The following is a 13,739-nucleotide window of genomic DNA, read 5'->3' as shown; positions in this document are numbered from 1 at the left end:
TCTCCTGAGAAAAGAGAGGGACAGATAGAAACTAGGGCGGAGGTTCAAGCGGAAGAAAATCAAGGGTTCGAAGTGCTTGAACAGGATCAGATAGGACTAGACAATTGTGTTCAGGAAGAAGAAATCGAAACAGATCAAAGCCAAATTCAGCACACACCTGAACAAGTCCAGTTTAGTGACCAGGCAGAAGAAACTGATGAAAGACCTGGACCTAGTCAGTTAGGGAGAAATACAGAAGACAATCTTGAAACAGATGTGCCACAACTAAACGACAACAAAAGAGCGTTTGAGGAAGGCCAAGACACAGTGCCAGTTAAAAGACTCAGAAAAGGTGACTCAGTACCCAGATTTGTCAAGAGACTGAGATTACGACTAAAGACAATTAATGAAGAACCTGAGCAAGTGAATGAAGTTTCAAGTCAAGCTGGTCCATCTGAAAAACAAGTTAAGAGATGAAGTGCCCGAATAAAAAGACTGAATAACAAATATCAGAGTCCTGAATGGACATACTTTGTGTTGGAGTACTTTGAAAATTTGGAAATAAGTGATGAAAGTGATGAAGAATTGATTGCTGACCAGGACAGCGAAGAAGCGAAACCCACCTGAAAGTGCTCCGAGTAAGCAAACTGTGCAAAGTTACAAAGAGGGGTTGAAGCTTCTTTTGAGCCAAAATGTCTGATTCTTCTGTGAATGGGAGACCGAGACGAGGTTGTTTAAAAACATGCTGCCAAGTATGTTTATGTAGTGTAGCAATAGTACTGATACTTTGGATATTACTAACAATATGTATTCCTTCTATGATGAGTAAAAACCCAAATAATAACCTACCAGACGATACCGTAGAATCACACACTAGAAATACACCACAAAAAGTAGATGCACCAGAAAAGACACTTAGCCTGAAACAAACAAGCGTAGATTTAGAAGCACCAGATGAGGAAGGATTACACTATAACAAAATCAAGAACAAAACCCATTTAAATGTTTTCGCAAACCTGTTAGTAAATTATGTGGAAGCCATGGAAATAGACGACTGTTATGTTTGCATGAAGCTGCCCACTTCGGTAGCTGAGGGTGTGACATATCATCACCTGCCCTTAACCTATGGAATTTCCTGTAGTATACTAACTAGTTTATTTTATAGAAGAGGACCTTTACAGTATTATTACTCAAACTTTGATATGACATTTTCTGAACTTCCTGTCCGTAGAAACCTGAACCCTGTACATACAACCAGAGATGTAGCTCAATACATGGGTGATTACTTTCTAACTGTAGGTAAGATAAATATAGATGACGCACATAGAGATAACCTGACCTGTTCATTACACGAAAAGGAGAAAGAGTTTCTGAATATGGAAGAGAAAAGAAGAGAAAGTTTCCAAAAGAAAGCCAAAGACAAGAATCAGAAAATTCCTAAATGGGCTGAAAGCATAGGGAGCACCTCAAATGGTGGAGCTAATGCTGCTATGTTACTGGATTTCGAAAAGAAGGGGAAACTTTGTCTTCAAAGAGAAATGACTAGTTATTATAATAATATATTCATTGGTTCCAGTGAATGCGAACACAATTACAAGATAATTGGGGGTTGGGGTTTCAAAGATGGGTCAGAGCCTGTGTTTCCTGGAATTTATTTTATATGTGGAAATAAGGCTTATTTCAAATTGCCCGACCATTGTTACCAAAGCTGTTACTTTGGTATTGTCTTTCCAAAGATATACCATGTGGGGAAAATAACTGGAAGCACTGAAAAGACTAATAAATTAGTACGTACTAAAAGAGAAAGTGCTGGTGAAATAGTAGGAGATATTTTTAGTGCATTGATACCTACAGTGGGAGTGGCTCTGAATACACACAGAATTTGCAAATTATCGACAGTAGTGGATCGGTTATCTACTGACACTGCTGGAGTTTTCCTGATGGCCAATACCGTATTGGTTGCGGTAAGATCCATGGTTTTACAGAATCGACTTGCTCTTGATACGTTATTGGCAAAAGAGGGCGGAGTCTGCAGAATGTTGAAAGCGCAACATTGTTGCACTTACATACCTGACAAAAGTGTGGAGATCAAAGGGTATGTGAGGAACATTACAAATTTGGAAAAAGAGCTTAAACCACTTGAGGTTGACAGTGCCTGGAAGAGACTTACTGATGGTCTCTCCGCTGTAGGTAGTCGGTTTTCTAACCTAGGTAAAAGTCTTGTGAGCAAAATACTGATCCCAATAGCGGGAATAGGTTTAGCAGTGTTCATAATCATAATTTGTAACCCTGGGCGTAGTGTGCATAGTGGGGCTACGCGAAGCTACGTAAAGTGGGTGAGAAACTATGCCCATCTGTGCACCTCACGTAGCTCCACTACGCGCCGCATGCCCCCCTCCCCTACATAGCTAATTTAATTAAATGGGCAAAGATAAATAAATAAAATACACTTACCTTGTCCGCGGCGTCCCGGGGCTCCCTCTGCTCGTTCACGGCGCCATCTTCTAACCAATGCGCATGCGCGGGCAACCACGCATGCGCATTTCTCATGAGAAATGCACGGCCGCTCGTGCATGCGCATTGGTTAGAAGACGGTGCCATGAACGAGCAGAGGGAGCCTCGGGACGCCGCGGACAAGGTAAGTGTATTTTATTTATTTATCTTTGCCCATTTAATTAAATTAGCTATGTTCGGGAGGGCAGGAGGGAGGTGGGTGGCGGGCAACTTCGCTACGCCCAAGGAGTGGGCGTAGTGTTGCCTGCTTCGCCTACTTTGCAAAGAGTGAAGTAGGCAACATTACGCCCACTTCGTAGGCGTAGCGAAGTTGCCCGCCCAGGGTTAATAATTTGCTGCAAATGTCGAAAACATGAAAAGAAATATACTGTGAACAAGCGAGGAGTGAAGTGAAATGTTGATGAGCTCGAATTAGAAGAATTAAATAATCAGATATACAAAAGGGTAAAAAATTCTCATCCTAACAAAGATACTGAGAAAAAGTTGAACAGAATGTTTGAAGAGATTGAATTAGGTAAAATGTGAAAAGTTGGCATCTGGTTCCATTAATTTTTGATGATATAAAATATCATCAAAGAGGGGATTGATGGAGCAAGGATTCACACATAAAGCACCTTGCTTGTACTCATGAACCTCGAATAACCTTAATTTATTAATCAACACTGTTTGTCTTATTAATTTACCCTTTATTTTGACATTTGGGTTGTCCCAGTGACGCTTGCCTATGTGTTTACTAAACCTAATACGCTTGCCACTAAAATGGCTGCTGCTACGCGGGAATTTCTTCTGCGCATGCATCGGTCATACCCATGTGACGTGACGTACTCGCAGTTCTGGTGGGAAACTTTATGCACTTGCGCATTAGAGCTAAAATGGCTGCTTTGTGTTCTCACATGCCTGAAGCTTGCAACGGCTTTGCTATGCTGTTTGTTTTGCACTAATTATTAAGGCTATAGTTATATTACAGTAAGGAGAATAGTGTAAGGATTCATGGTATACAGTGTATTCATTTATTCTGTGTTCTAAAACGGTTCTTTTCCATTTCATGATACTTTCCGAAACATTGCCGATGTCCCTCGCTGTTCTCCATCTTGCTTGAAACTGAGTCTGCGCAAGATCAGCGAGTCTCCAGAGCAGATGACCTTCGCAACTCTGCCAAGGAGCTGACTGACTGAGCAGATGCTCGTCTTATGCTCCCCAGAGAATTACAATGTATTTGTAAATAGAACATGTATTGTTGTATGAAGGAAGATGTCATGTGAACTTGAAGTTCGATAGGCGTGCCCAGAAAATGTAAATGATGGGCTCGAGAAAGTCAAATCCTAGCTGGTGTGATGACCTGTCCTTTCTTTTGTCCAATCGAAATTGGGGATTCTTACACTTGCAACATTTTGGGGGTGGTACACTGACCCGAAAACAGTATAACTAGCCTAGGTTTAGCTAGAGAAATTGTCCGACTTGTCCGAATAGCTGACCTGTCACTGACCCAACGCACTCAATAGCTGATCAAGAACAGAGGTGCTGCGGAGTACTCTGTCCAGAATTTCCACTGACCCAATCGGGGTTTTGGGAACCTTAAGTGCAGGCGGAGCACTTTGCTGGGGAATTCGGTAGAGCCAATCGGGGTTCTGACTGATAGCTGCAGAGAGGGTGTAGCGCAGGCGTTGCAACTGAACTGCGGGTGCTGGTCTCAACTTTGGTGGTCCTGTCCTGATCCTTAACTGGTATTCCTGTCCTGGGTTTCCATTCTGCACCTGCTGGCCTACTGGCGACTGCATTCCTTGGGGTTCCTACTGTCCTTAACTGACCCGTGGCCAGGGTTGGTCTCCACACCGTTCTAGGTAAATATAAATCTGGGAGGAAACACACTTGCATCCTTTTTCTTTACCCTTTTTTTTTGTCTTGCTAAAGGTTATCATTGCATAGGTTCCTTTCTTTACCCTTCCCTTGTGACACATTATTTGAAGTTATAAAAGAGCCTATAATAGCATGTTCCAGTTTTTCCCCTACTTTATAGCGTGATATCATAATACTGTCTCTGAATAAATAGATGTTCCTTCTCTTTATCCTCCCTTTATTGAACTAAAGACATCATTTTAGTATTATTAGCGTGTTCCAATTGTTCCCCTTCCTCTACTGCATGATAAACGTAGTATTCGCCAATATAGATTTATGTTCCTTTTCTTTACCCATCCCTTAGAAATCAATAAACTGTGACATTCTAGCAAGTCCCTTGTTCTCCCCGTCCTTTAGAAACACCATTTCCAGTCTGATTCCAAGACGCTTATTTCCCCAGTGTGCTCCTTTTTCTCTGAATTTTCCCTTTAGACTTCTAAATGGTTGGCCTAATCTGTTTTCTGCATGGCTACATAATTTTCATGATTTTAGTTATTGATAGCTTAATCGCTGTGAATTTCATGCTTTCTGATTTTGACGAGAACTAGATAAAGGTTTTCAAAACTTCCTGAGTCTGTGGTTATTATAAAGAGTGCAAATATTATAAATGTTATTGTATTTTGGTGACTGCTTATCTTTTACAGCTAGCTCCCTGATCCATTGTGATCATAGGTACCCGTGACAGTGGATTGGTAAGTCGGGTACATTAGAGTTAAAAAGGAAGGAATTGGGTTGCTGGTAGTAGAGTGTAGGTTACCCAATTAATAAATATGGTAAATTGATTTTATGGGCCCAAATGTGCATATGGTAAAAATTATAGTCGGGCGACCTGCGCGCTCTATCACATGTGCGCGGATATTCCAAGTGGCACCTATGCAATGCCCACGGATGGTCACCTTGTGGGCATCCCATTCCACCATGGGATCGCTTGCAGAGTCCTAATTCTCCTTGAAGTAGGCTTAGATGGCTGTGCCTAGCGAAGATCTAAATTCAGCGTCCTCCAACGCAACCGACTGCAGCCTCCATGTGGGCACCGGGGGTCGGTCCGCCTCCCAGATAAGCCGGAACCATAAAGGGTTATGGTTGGAGTGTGTTCTACCAAGATATTCTGACTGGACCAGAAGCGAGAGCAGGGACTGAGAGCCTACTATGCGGTCCCGACGGGCATGTAGGTCGTGTACCGCCGAATAGTATGAGTATGTTTTGTCCGTAGGGTGCTGCGCCCGCCAAAGGTCATGAATGTCCCAGTGTGATAACCAGTCCCTTAGGGACTGCGCTGTCGACGCCGCTGCACGGAGGGGTGGGAAGGAGCGGTCCAAGCTCGTGTCAAGCACATGTTGAAGTCACCGCCCAACAGCCAAGGAAGACCCATGTATCGCTGAAGGACGTGATTTAGGGACTCCAGGAAGGCGGGCTGGTCTGTGTTAGGGGCATAAATGGAACCTAACAGTATCTCCTGTCCGTTAAGCCTCCCCCTTGCAAAGGGGTACCTCCCCTCTGATTCGACCTGCGTGTCAGTGCATATAAAAGGGACACCTGCCTTCACCCAGATCAAGGTGCCTCGCGCGTGCGCTGAGTAAGTCGTACCATGGACCTGCCCTCTCCAGCATCTACGGAGCCGCTCCAGTTCCACTCGGGACATGTGGGTCTCTTGGAGGAGCGCGATCCCCACCTTGTGGCGCTGCATGTAGGCAAAGACAGAGTACCTGCGCGACGGGTGTGCATGCCGCGGACGTTCCAGGTCGTAATGTTAGTGCACACCATGTGTTGTGTCGCAGTGCAGCCACCCGGGGGGTTAAGGGGTTGCCATGTTATGCCAAGGGACGGGCTCCGAGGGGGAAGTCTCCAAATGCCGCTTCTAAAACGTATAAACCAAAACTAACATGGTAACATTATGGGCGAGTTCCCAACGGGGCATACGTTCAAACTGAAGAATGTATCTACTTTTCAGTGTGACGTGTCTGCAACTCGAGTGTATGCGGTGAAGCGCGCAGCCAGTAGTGTCAACAGGGTGCCCTCCCACCTAGGGCCCAGAGAACGTCTGGTGTGGTTGATAAAGCTAATCAGTGAAGCACGCCGGGTCAGCATGGGTCGCCGGGGAGGACCACCCTGTGTGTCAGGCGCTAAATCGTGCTACAGTGTGCCTGCAATGTGCTAGCAGTTCTTAATTCGAGGACTACGCAAGGCACTAGAATCCACGTCCAATCATATCAACGTGGGGCAACAGGCACAGAAAGGATACAGTGAACAGTTTGCTGAACACAAGTATTACAGCGGGCCATCTCAAGTCCGTCCACAGTCATATTATGAAGTCAGCTGTCTGGGGTGTCACCACAGGTAGATTAGTGTCATCCGACAGCACGGTGGAGGGGGAGGACGATCCACTTGCGTCTACTTCACATTACGAGGTCGGCAGTCCGGGCCACCATGTGTGCTCACCACTCCCAATGTTGCAACTGCCGCGAGTGCCTCCTGTCGCTCCTGCCGCATCCTCTCTGGGCTGGGCACAACTTGCCCCAGGCCCGCACCCCGCCGGGTCCCCCTCTTCCTTCTCCTCCGTTTGAGCGTTGCTCTTGCCATCCGCCCTCGTCCGGGCCTGCCGGCTTCGTTCCCAACCACAGCCCCGTCTCCTCCAGCCAGTCCCAGACTTCCGACAGAGCCTCGAAGAAGCGAGTGCCCTCCTTCGTGACCACTCGCAAACGGGAGGGGAACAATAGTGAATAGGGCAGGTCCAGTTCCCGTAACTGCATTTTCACTGCCAGGTATGAGCCACGTCACATCTGCACTGTCGCCGTGTAGTCCGGGAAAAATATCACGAGGCTGTTGCCCACCTGCAGGTCACTCATCTTCCGAGTCTCCCGGAGCACCGTGTCCCGGCCCCGATAGCCGAGGAGCTTAAAGAGAAACGGACGAGGCCGGGTTCCGGGCCTCTGAGCTTGTGCCGGCACCCTATGCGCCCTTTCCACCACGAAGTGCGGGGACAATGATCCAGTCGGCAGGAGTGTCCGCAGCCAGGCCTCCGTGTAATGCTCAGGATCCTTCCCTTCTTCTCCCTCCGGCAGGCCGACCACTCGAACATTGTTGCATCGGGAGTGCCCTTCCGCATCCTCCGCACGGTCTTCTAAGGTGTGGACCCTGTCAATCAGGTCTTGCAGGGCTGAGGCATGGCTGTGCACCACAGCCTGCAGTTCTTGGACCGTTTGGCGCTGCGTGGCAACTGACTCCAACAACTTACAGTGGTCCGCGTGTAGCAACGTGAAATCCGACGTGACTTTATCTATCCGTGCCTCCAGTGAAGTCTTAGTTTGCGCTAGAGTAGTCCCAATGCGTTCCACCGCCGCCAGCACGGTGTCCATTTTGGCCGCCAGGGTGGCTGTGGGCTCCATATCCTCCCGTCTCTCTTCCTACGTGTGGCCCGAACCATTCGCCTCCTGTTGCGTCGCCTGAGCTTTGTCTCGGAGCCTGTCCATTACAAGCTGCTGCGGTGTGGGCATCGATGCACCTGACTGAATGTCCAGCAGTGACTGCAGGGGGGGTGCTTTTCCCCAACGGACAAGGCTGCGCCAGCCAAAAAGGCAGCTGGGTTGGGTCTTCGCCACCAGTCGCCTCCGCCTACGTGCTCATGGGCAGTCCGCCACGTAGTCCAGCGCTGAGCTTCCTGCGTGTGGTATGCGGGTGCAGACAGCGACCCTCCCCCGGCCATGCCCCAGCTTCAGCAACGCGCGGGGCCCCCCTCGACACCTCACTCCTGTCGTGTCGCCAGTTGTCAGCGGCGGCAGCGAGGTGGAAGCGACAGACACAGCCCGAGGACAGAGGCTTCTCAGGTCAGGTATGAGCAAGATGGCGCCCGGGACAAGATGGCGCTCATGTAACGGTCACTGTGGCTTGACGCATCCCCTACACTCCCTCGCGCCTCCCAGTCTCAGTTCCAGTGTCCAGTACCTTCTCAACAGCCAGATGGCGCGTGGGACGGCCGACAGGTGGTGCTTTATTGCAGCGAGCAAGCGCTCTCCAGGGGCAACAGACAGTTCTCAAGATGTATATACTAGCGCTGCAACTTGCCGAGTGCTTTGGTGCTGGCTGGCATCGGCAATCCCGCCCCCGGTGTCCTCTTTTGCAGCCGGGCGCTTCAGTTGGGGTCCCCCCTCGCCTTACCGCATTAGGGAGCAGCCGCGTAGGCCGCCGCCTTCTCCTGTTGCCTGGGGAACCAGCTGCCTGTACACCAGCCGCTCCGGTACCGCTTCTCGGGGCCCCCTCGCGGTCTCCCCTGCACCACCCGCTGACTCACTGCACACTGGGGGCCACCTCCACTCTACTCAGTACGGCGCAGGGGGCCGAGGCTCCGGTCGGGGCCCAACGCACTTCGTCCCTTCCGTGGTGCTGACGCCGGGGCTTTTCCTGTGAATCAGGGCCTGGGACAATTTTTGCACCTTTCACCTTCCCCCACTCCGCCGCAGTCCAACGGCCGCTCCAGCGCCACCGCCTCCTCGCTGTTTGCCGCGGTTTGTACTGGCGTGCACCCCATTCGGACCCACGCATTTTCCGCCCGGTATGGGAAAACTCAATTTACACTTGCAGGAGAAATTCAGGAGAATGTAGGGCCCTGGGGACGGAGCTTTAGAAAGTCGCGTCTGCCATGTTGCCCGGCTGGCCACGCCCCCGTCAAGTAAACACTCATTGACAGTGGATAACTCATCAGAAACCTGCGCAAAGGGTTTAATATTAGCAGGGAGATTTCTTTCATGTGGCCAACCTGATCTGATATAGGACCTGACACTTTGAAGAAGAGTGTCTTCAGCAAGTCCAGATAACCATGAATCTTTAGACAGTGGAGAGTTATCATCCAACATGTCATCAACGAGGACTACCACACACTCTACTTCATCATGCACTGTAGATGATGTTTCATCAATGGGCATCCTCAAAAGACAATCTGCCCGACCATTCTTGCCACCAGGTAAGTATTTAATAGAGAAGTTATACTCGTGCAATTTAGAAAGAATCCTTAACAGTCTAGCCGAAGCTTTGCCTGTACCGTTACCATTTAGCATAAAAATAAGAGTCTTATGATCAGTGAAAATTGAAAAGTGAGTCCCCCAAAGAAAAGTTTTGAACTTCTCTACTGCCCAGGTACAAGCCAGTGCTTCCTTCTCAATGGTACTGTAATTTTTTTCAGAGGACAACAAAGACCGTGATGCATAAGCAATAGTGTGTTCCTTGTTATCGAAATGCTGAGACAAAACAGCACCTAAGCCTAAATGTAAATGTAAATGTAGTATACTTGTAAAGCACACAGCTGCCCCAGCAACGGGGTGTCCCGGCGCTGTATAACTCTGGGGAACCCGTCCTGGCTTTCCCTGTGGGATGGTCCCTGCTGGGAGTCCCCAAGGTGGAGCCAGGCATCCCCGGAATTGGTGGGGCCGTTGTGGAGATTAGGCAAGCTAATGCACAGAGTTGCCGAGTGGGACCCCTGATTAGAGTAAGCACCGAAGCGAGAATGATCAAGTCTGCTGACCAAGGTCCACGACCCTGCCGCATCGGGAATCGAACCCTGGTCCCGGGCCGACTTCTGCTCTCGGGTCTGCCGCCTCTAACCAGTGAGCCACACTACTCCACACTACTCTACTAACTGGCTTGCATCGACAGTTAAACAACAAAGCTGGCCAGAAATGAAAGGTGACAAAATGGGTGCTGAAGTAATTAACATTCTGATTTCAGAGAAAGCTCTCTGAACTTCATCAGACCAAATAAAAAAATGTACCTTTGCGCAACAATTCTCTCAATGGCTGGACAATTAAAGAATAGCCTTGGATAAACCGAGAATAGTATTCGCAAAGTCCTAGAAATGACCTGAGAGTATCTTTGTTTTTAGGAGGAACAGTGTCTCTGATGGCAGAAATAAGAGAAAGTTTAGGTTTAATACCATCCTTTGAGATACAGTGACCAAGATAGTCTAATTGATCAACCATGAATCTACATTCTTCTCCTGTGAGAGTAATCCCAACATTTCTGAAAACAGACAATACTCTTTCCAAGATAAGATTGTGTTCTCTTGTGGATTTTGCGATTATGAGAACATCGTCTTGGAATGCTTGTACACCTGAGATACCTTTCAGAATGGTGTCCATGAATTTCTGGAACACACTTGCCGCAGAGGCAAGACCGAATGGCATACGCAAAAATTTGAATGCACTAAAGGGTGTGATAAAAGTAGTAAGGTCTTAAGGCAAGCGGTATCTGGTGGTACGCTGATCTGAGATCCAGAAATGAAAACACTTTGGCATTTCCCAAGTTTGCCAGTAAATCGTGTACCTTGGGTAGGGGGTGACAATCAATGATGATATTCTTATTTAGGGTGCGAAGAGCCACACAGAGACTGATCTCATTTTTTTTTTTTTTTAACTATAACAATTGGACTTACCCATTCTGATGAGTCGGTGGCAGTAATAACACCCTCCTTGCAAAGCTTGTCAAGAAGAACTTTGAGATCTTGCCTTACACTAATAGGGACAGATCTCACCTTGTGTATAACTGGAGTAGCATTCTCCTTGAGTTTGATTAAATTTTCAAATTGTTTTATATTACCAATTTTATCACGAAAGACTTCCTTAAACTTGTTTATAACATTAACAACATTTGTTTCAATATCACTCTCAATGAAGTTAATAGATTGTTCTGCTAGAACAATTGGATTTTCAGATCCAGGAACAAGAATGATGCCTAGTCTAGCTAAGTCCTTCCATCCAATTATGTTCTTCCCTTTGATGGCTACATATAATTTTGTTGTTATTTTCCTACCCAAGCATGAAAGAACATCAATAAAACAATCAGACAGGTCAATATCTTGACCTCCAAATGCTTTCGGGTGAACATCAGTTTGAGATAGTTGTCTTTCTTTCCAATTTTCAATAAATAACCAGTCAGAAATGATTGTTATGGGTGCACTCGAGTCAGCCATCATATCAATAAGGACATCAGACACCATTGTCTGACAATATGGTCCTTTGATTGATACTTCTTCTAAATTGTCATCTGAAATTGTAAGAAGCATTTTGTCAAAATTTTGGGCACATGTGTTAGGTGTGACTTCCAACGAACTTACTCTCACAGTATTTTTACCAGATTTACACACAGACATAAAATGACCCAATTTACCACATTTTGTGCACCGTTTGAATGAAGCTGGGCAATTGGGGTTGTTACCCAAGTGATTACGAGATCCGCATCTGAAACAGAAAATGTTAGGTTTCCTAAATGGAAATCTGTTAAATCTGCCTCTAGTGTTAATGGCTGAATTCTGGACATCTTCATTTGATACCAGAGCTACTGACAAGCTCAGGGAAGAAGGATCATTAGCAATGACTTTTGAAGAAACCATTGGCCTTTCTATTCCTTTAGCTATTTCAATGGTTTCACTCATTGTTGGATCTCTACAGCTTAGCAATCTCTCTTGATTTTTTTTAGATGAGCAATGAGAAACAAATTGATCTCTCAACCATGTGTCTAACACTGCCCCAAAATTGCACGTAGATGCCAAATGTCTCAAAACTGAAATGTAATCTTCTACAGATTCGTCTATGTGTTGTTTCCTTTTCATGAAATTAAAGCGTTCCAAATGTATACTGGGTTCTTTTGCAAACTTCCTTGTGAGTCTAGCTAAACCTTCAGAATAAACGTTCCATCCTTCTTGAGCACCTGCTGGTGGTTGAGTTTGCGGCAAATTATTGAAAACTTTTTGTCCTTCAAACCCCAGGTGACCATACAACAGTGCAAATTTCCTTTTGCCATCAAATGAATTAGCATCATTAGCTATCAAATAGTTCTGAAATAAGTTAAGCCAATGTTTCCAAGGAATAGCTGGTTTACTTGGAGAAGGTAGAAAGTCAGCTATGTTCAAAAGATGATTATTTGATGCCATTCCAATATTTTAAATTTAAACTTGAAGAATGGGCCTTTTAAAAGTCACTTTGCCACTGAAAACATATGCAGGCTATGTAAATTGTAAATTAAAGTGTGCCTGTCACTGAAAGCACAGGCAGACTGATATAAATGTGTTTATTATTTGAAATAAATATGAATTTCAGACTTGTGTAAGTGCTTTTCAAAATATAAAATAAATGAACTAAATAAGTAAATGGTGTGCCTGTCACCGAACAGCAGGCAAGTCTTACCGCTTTAAATCCTGTCCTCGCATTGAAAGCGGGACGAAAATCCTCTTTAATTGTTCCTCAGACAGAGAAACGACGATGGTGTCCCTCGTTGCTAGGCAACAGGTACTGTTGCTGAATAAATACGGAGCACGTCTTTGCCCAAATGCCAGGAAAGGGTTAACCACACCCCTCTAGTCGTGCGTGAAAGGAAGTCATCACGACGTCAAAGGGGAAGGTCTAAAACTCCAGGTGCTTGAAGACACGTTAGCGTAATTAGACAATGACTTCACTTGGTTTGAAGGTAAGAGTTGGCTTTTGATAAAGAAAATCCTCTTAAAATTGTTTTCCGGTCAGTGGGCATGAATAATCCATCGTCACTAAATGTGGAAGTCGAATGAAGCTCTTGAAACGTTGCACTTCAGAATATAAGTGTTATTAAGGCTTTAGGGTTCAGATAAATAAAGCCCACAACCGGTGGCTTCAGCGTCCTCGTCGCAACTGCCTGAATAAACAGTTGCAGGCAGCAACGACGAGAACAGCAGAACGGAAGATAAATTAAACAACAACAGAGCGCGGGGAGCGCTCGAGATACAGATGTGTATACACTTGAATAACAAGTTGCTCTTAAAGAAGAAAGAGCAACTTGTTACCTTAACACTTCCTGAGGACGACCTACCCAAGGGCTTCGTTCTTATCCTGTGTAGTGTTGCAAGATTTTTTTTTTAGCATTCTCTAGCCCACAGCCAACCAAAAAGTAGCCCAAAGTAGCCCAGTATTGCTACTTTAAGGAAGGAGGGGCAGGGACAGCGTCAAGCAGGCGGTAAATGGAAATTTGTGGCCAGACCGATTTACAAAAGTGGTCTGCGCAGAATATATGCTTCTGCTAAGCCTGAAAATGTTCAGTTCACAAACTTTATTGGACTCCACACTCATTTCATTTCTCCCTTGTTCAAGGCTCCAATCGGAGCTGAAATGAATTGGAATGGATGTTGCAGCAGGCTGCCAAGTACATACTTGTCTAATAGAGCGCTTTGAGTCCTAGAATCTGGCTTTGACATACTTCTTTGGTGGAGTGCTGTGTTCATATGTGTATGTGTGTGTATATATATATATATATATATATATATATATATATATATATATATATTCACAGAAAAAAACGTAGGTTTCAGGGACGTTATAGATAGTCGGACATTTCTC

General features: G+C 45.9%; 1 protein-coding gene across 1 annotated transcript in view; it reads right to left on the bottom strand.

Moving 5' to 3' along the window:
• The window catches only part of LOC144772808 (kelch repeat and BTB domain-containing protein 7-like), a 52,817-nt gene extending 39,558 nt beyond the window's left edge, over window positions 1-13,259 (bottom strand). The window contains exon 1 of the mRNA XM_078657386.1: window positions 13,198-13,259. The gene's annotated coding sequence lies outside the window, so the exon portion shown is untranslated. The remainder of the gene's footprint in view (window positions 1-13,197) is intronic.
• Between the last annotated feature and the right edge of the window lie 480 nt (window positions 13,260-13,739).

Source organism: Lissotriton helveticus, chromosome 8 (assembly GCF_964261635.1).
Source record: "Lissotriton helveticus chromosome 8, aLisHel1.1, whole genome shotgun sequence".
Taxonomy (NCBI): domain Eukaryota; kingdom Metazoa; phylum Chordata; class Amphibia; order Caudata; family Salamandridae; genus Lissotriton; species Lissotriton helveticus.
Note: the sequence above shows the minus strand (reverse complement) of the source record. Positions and strands in the feature narration are given on the sequence as shown.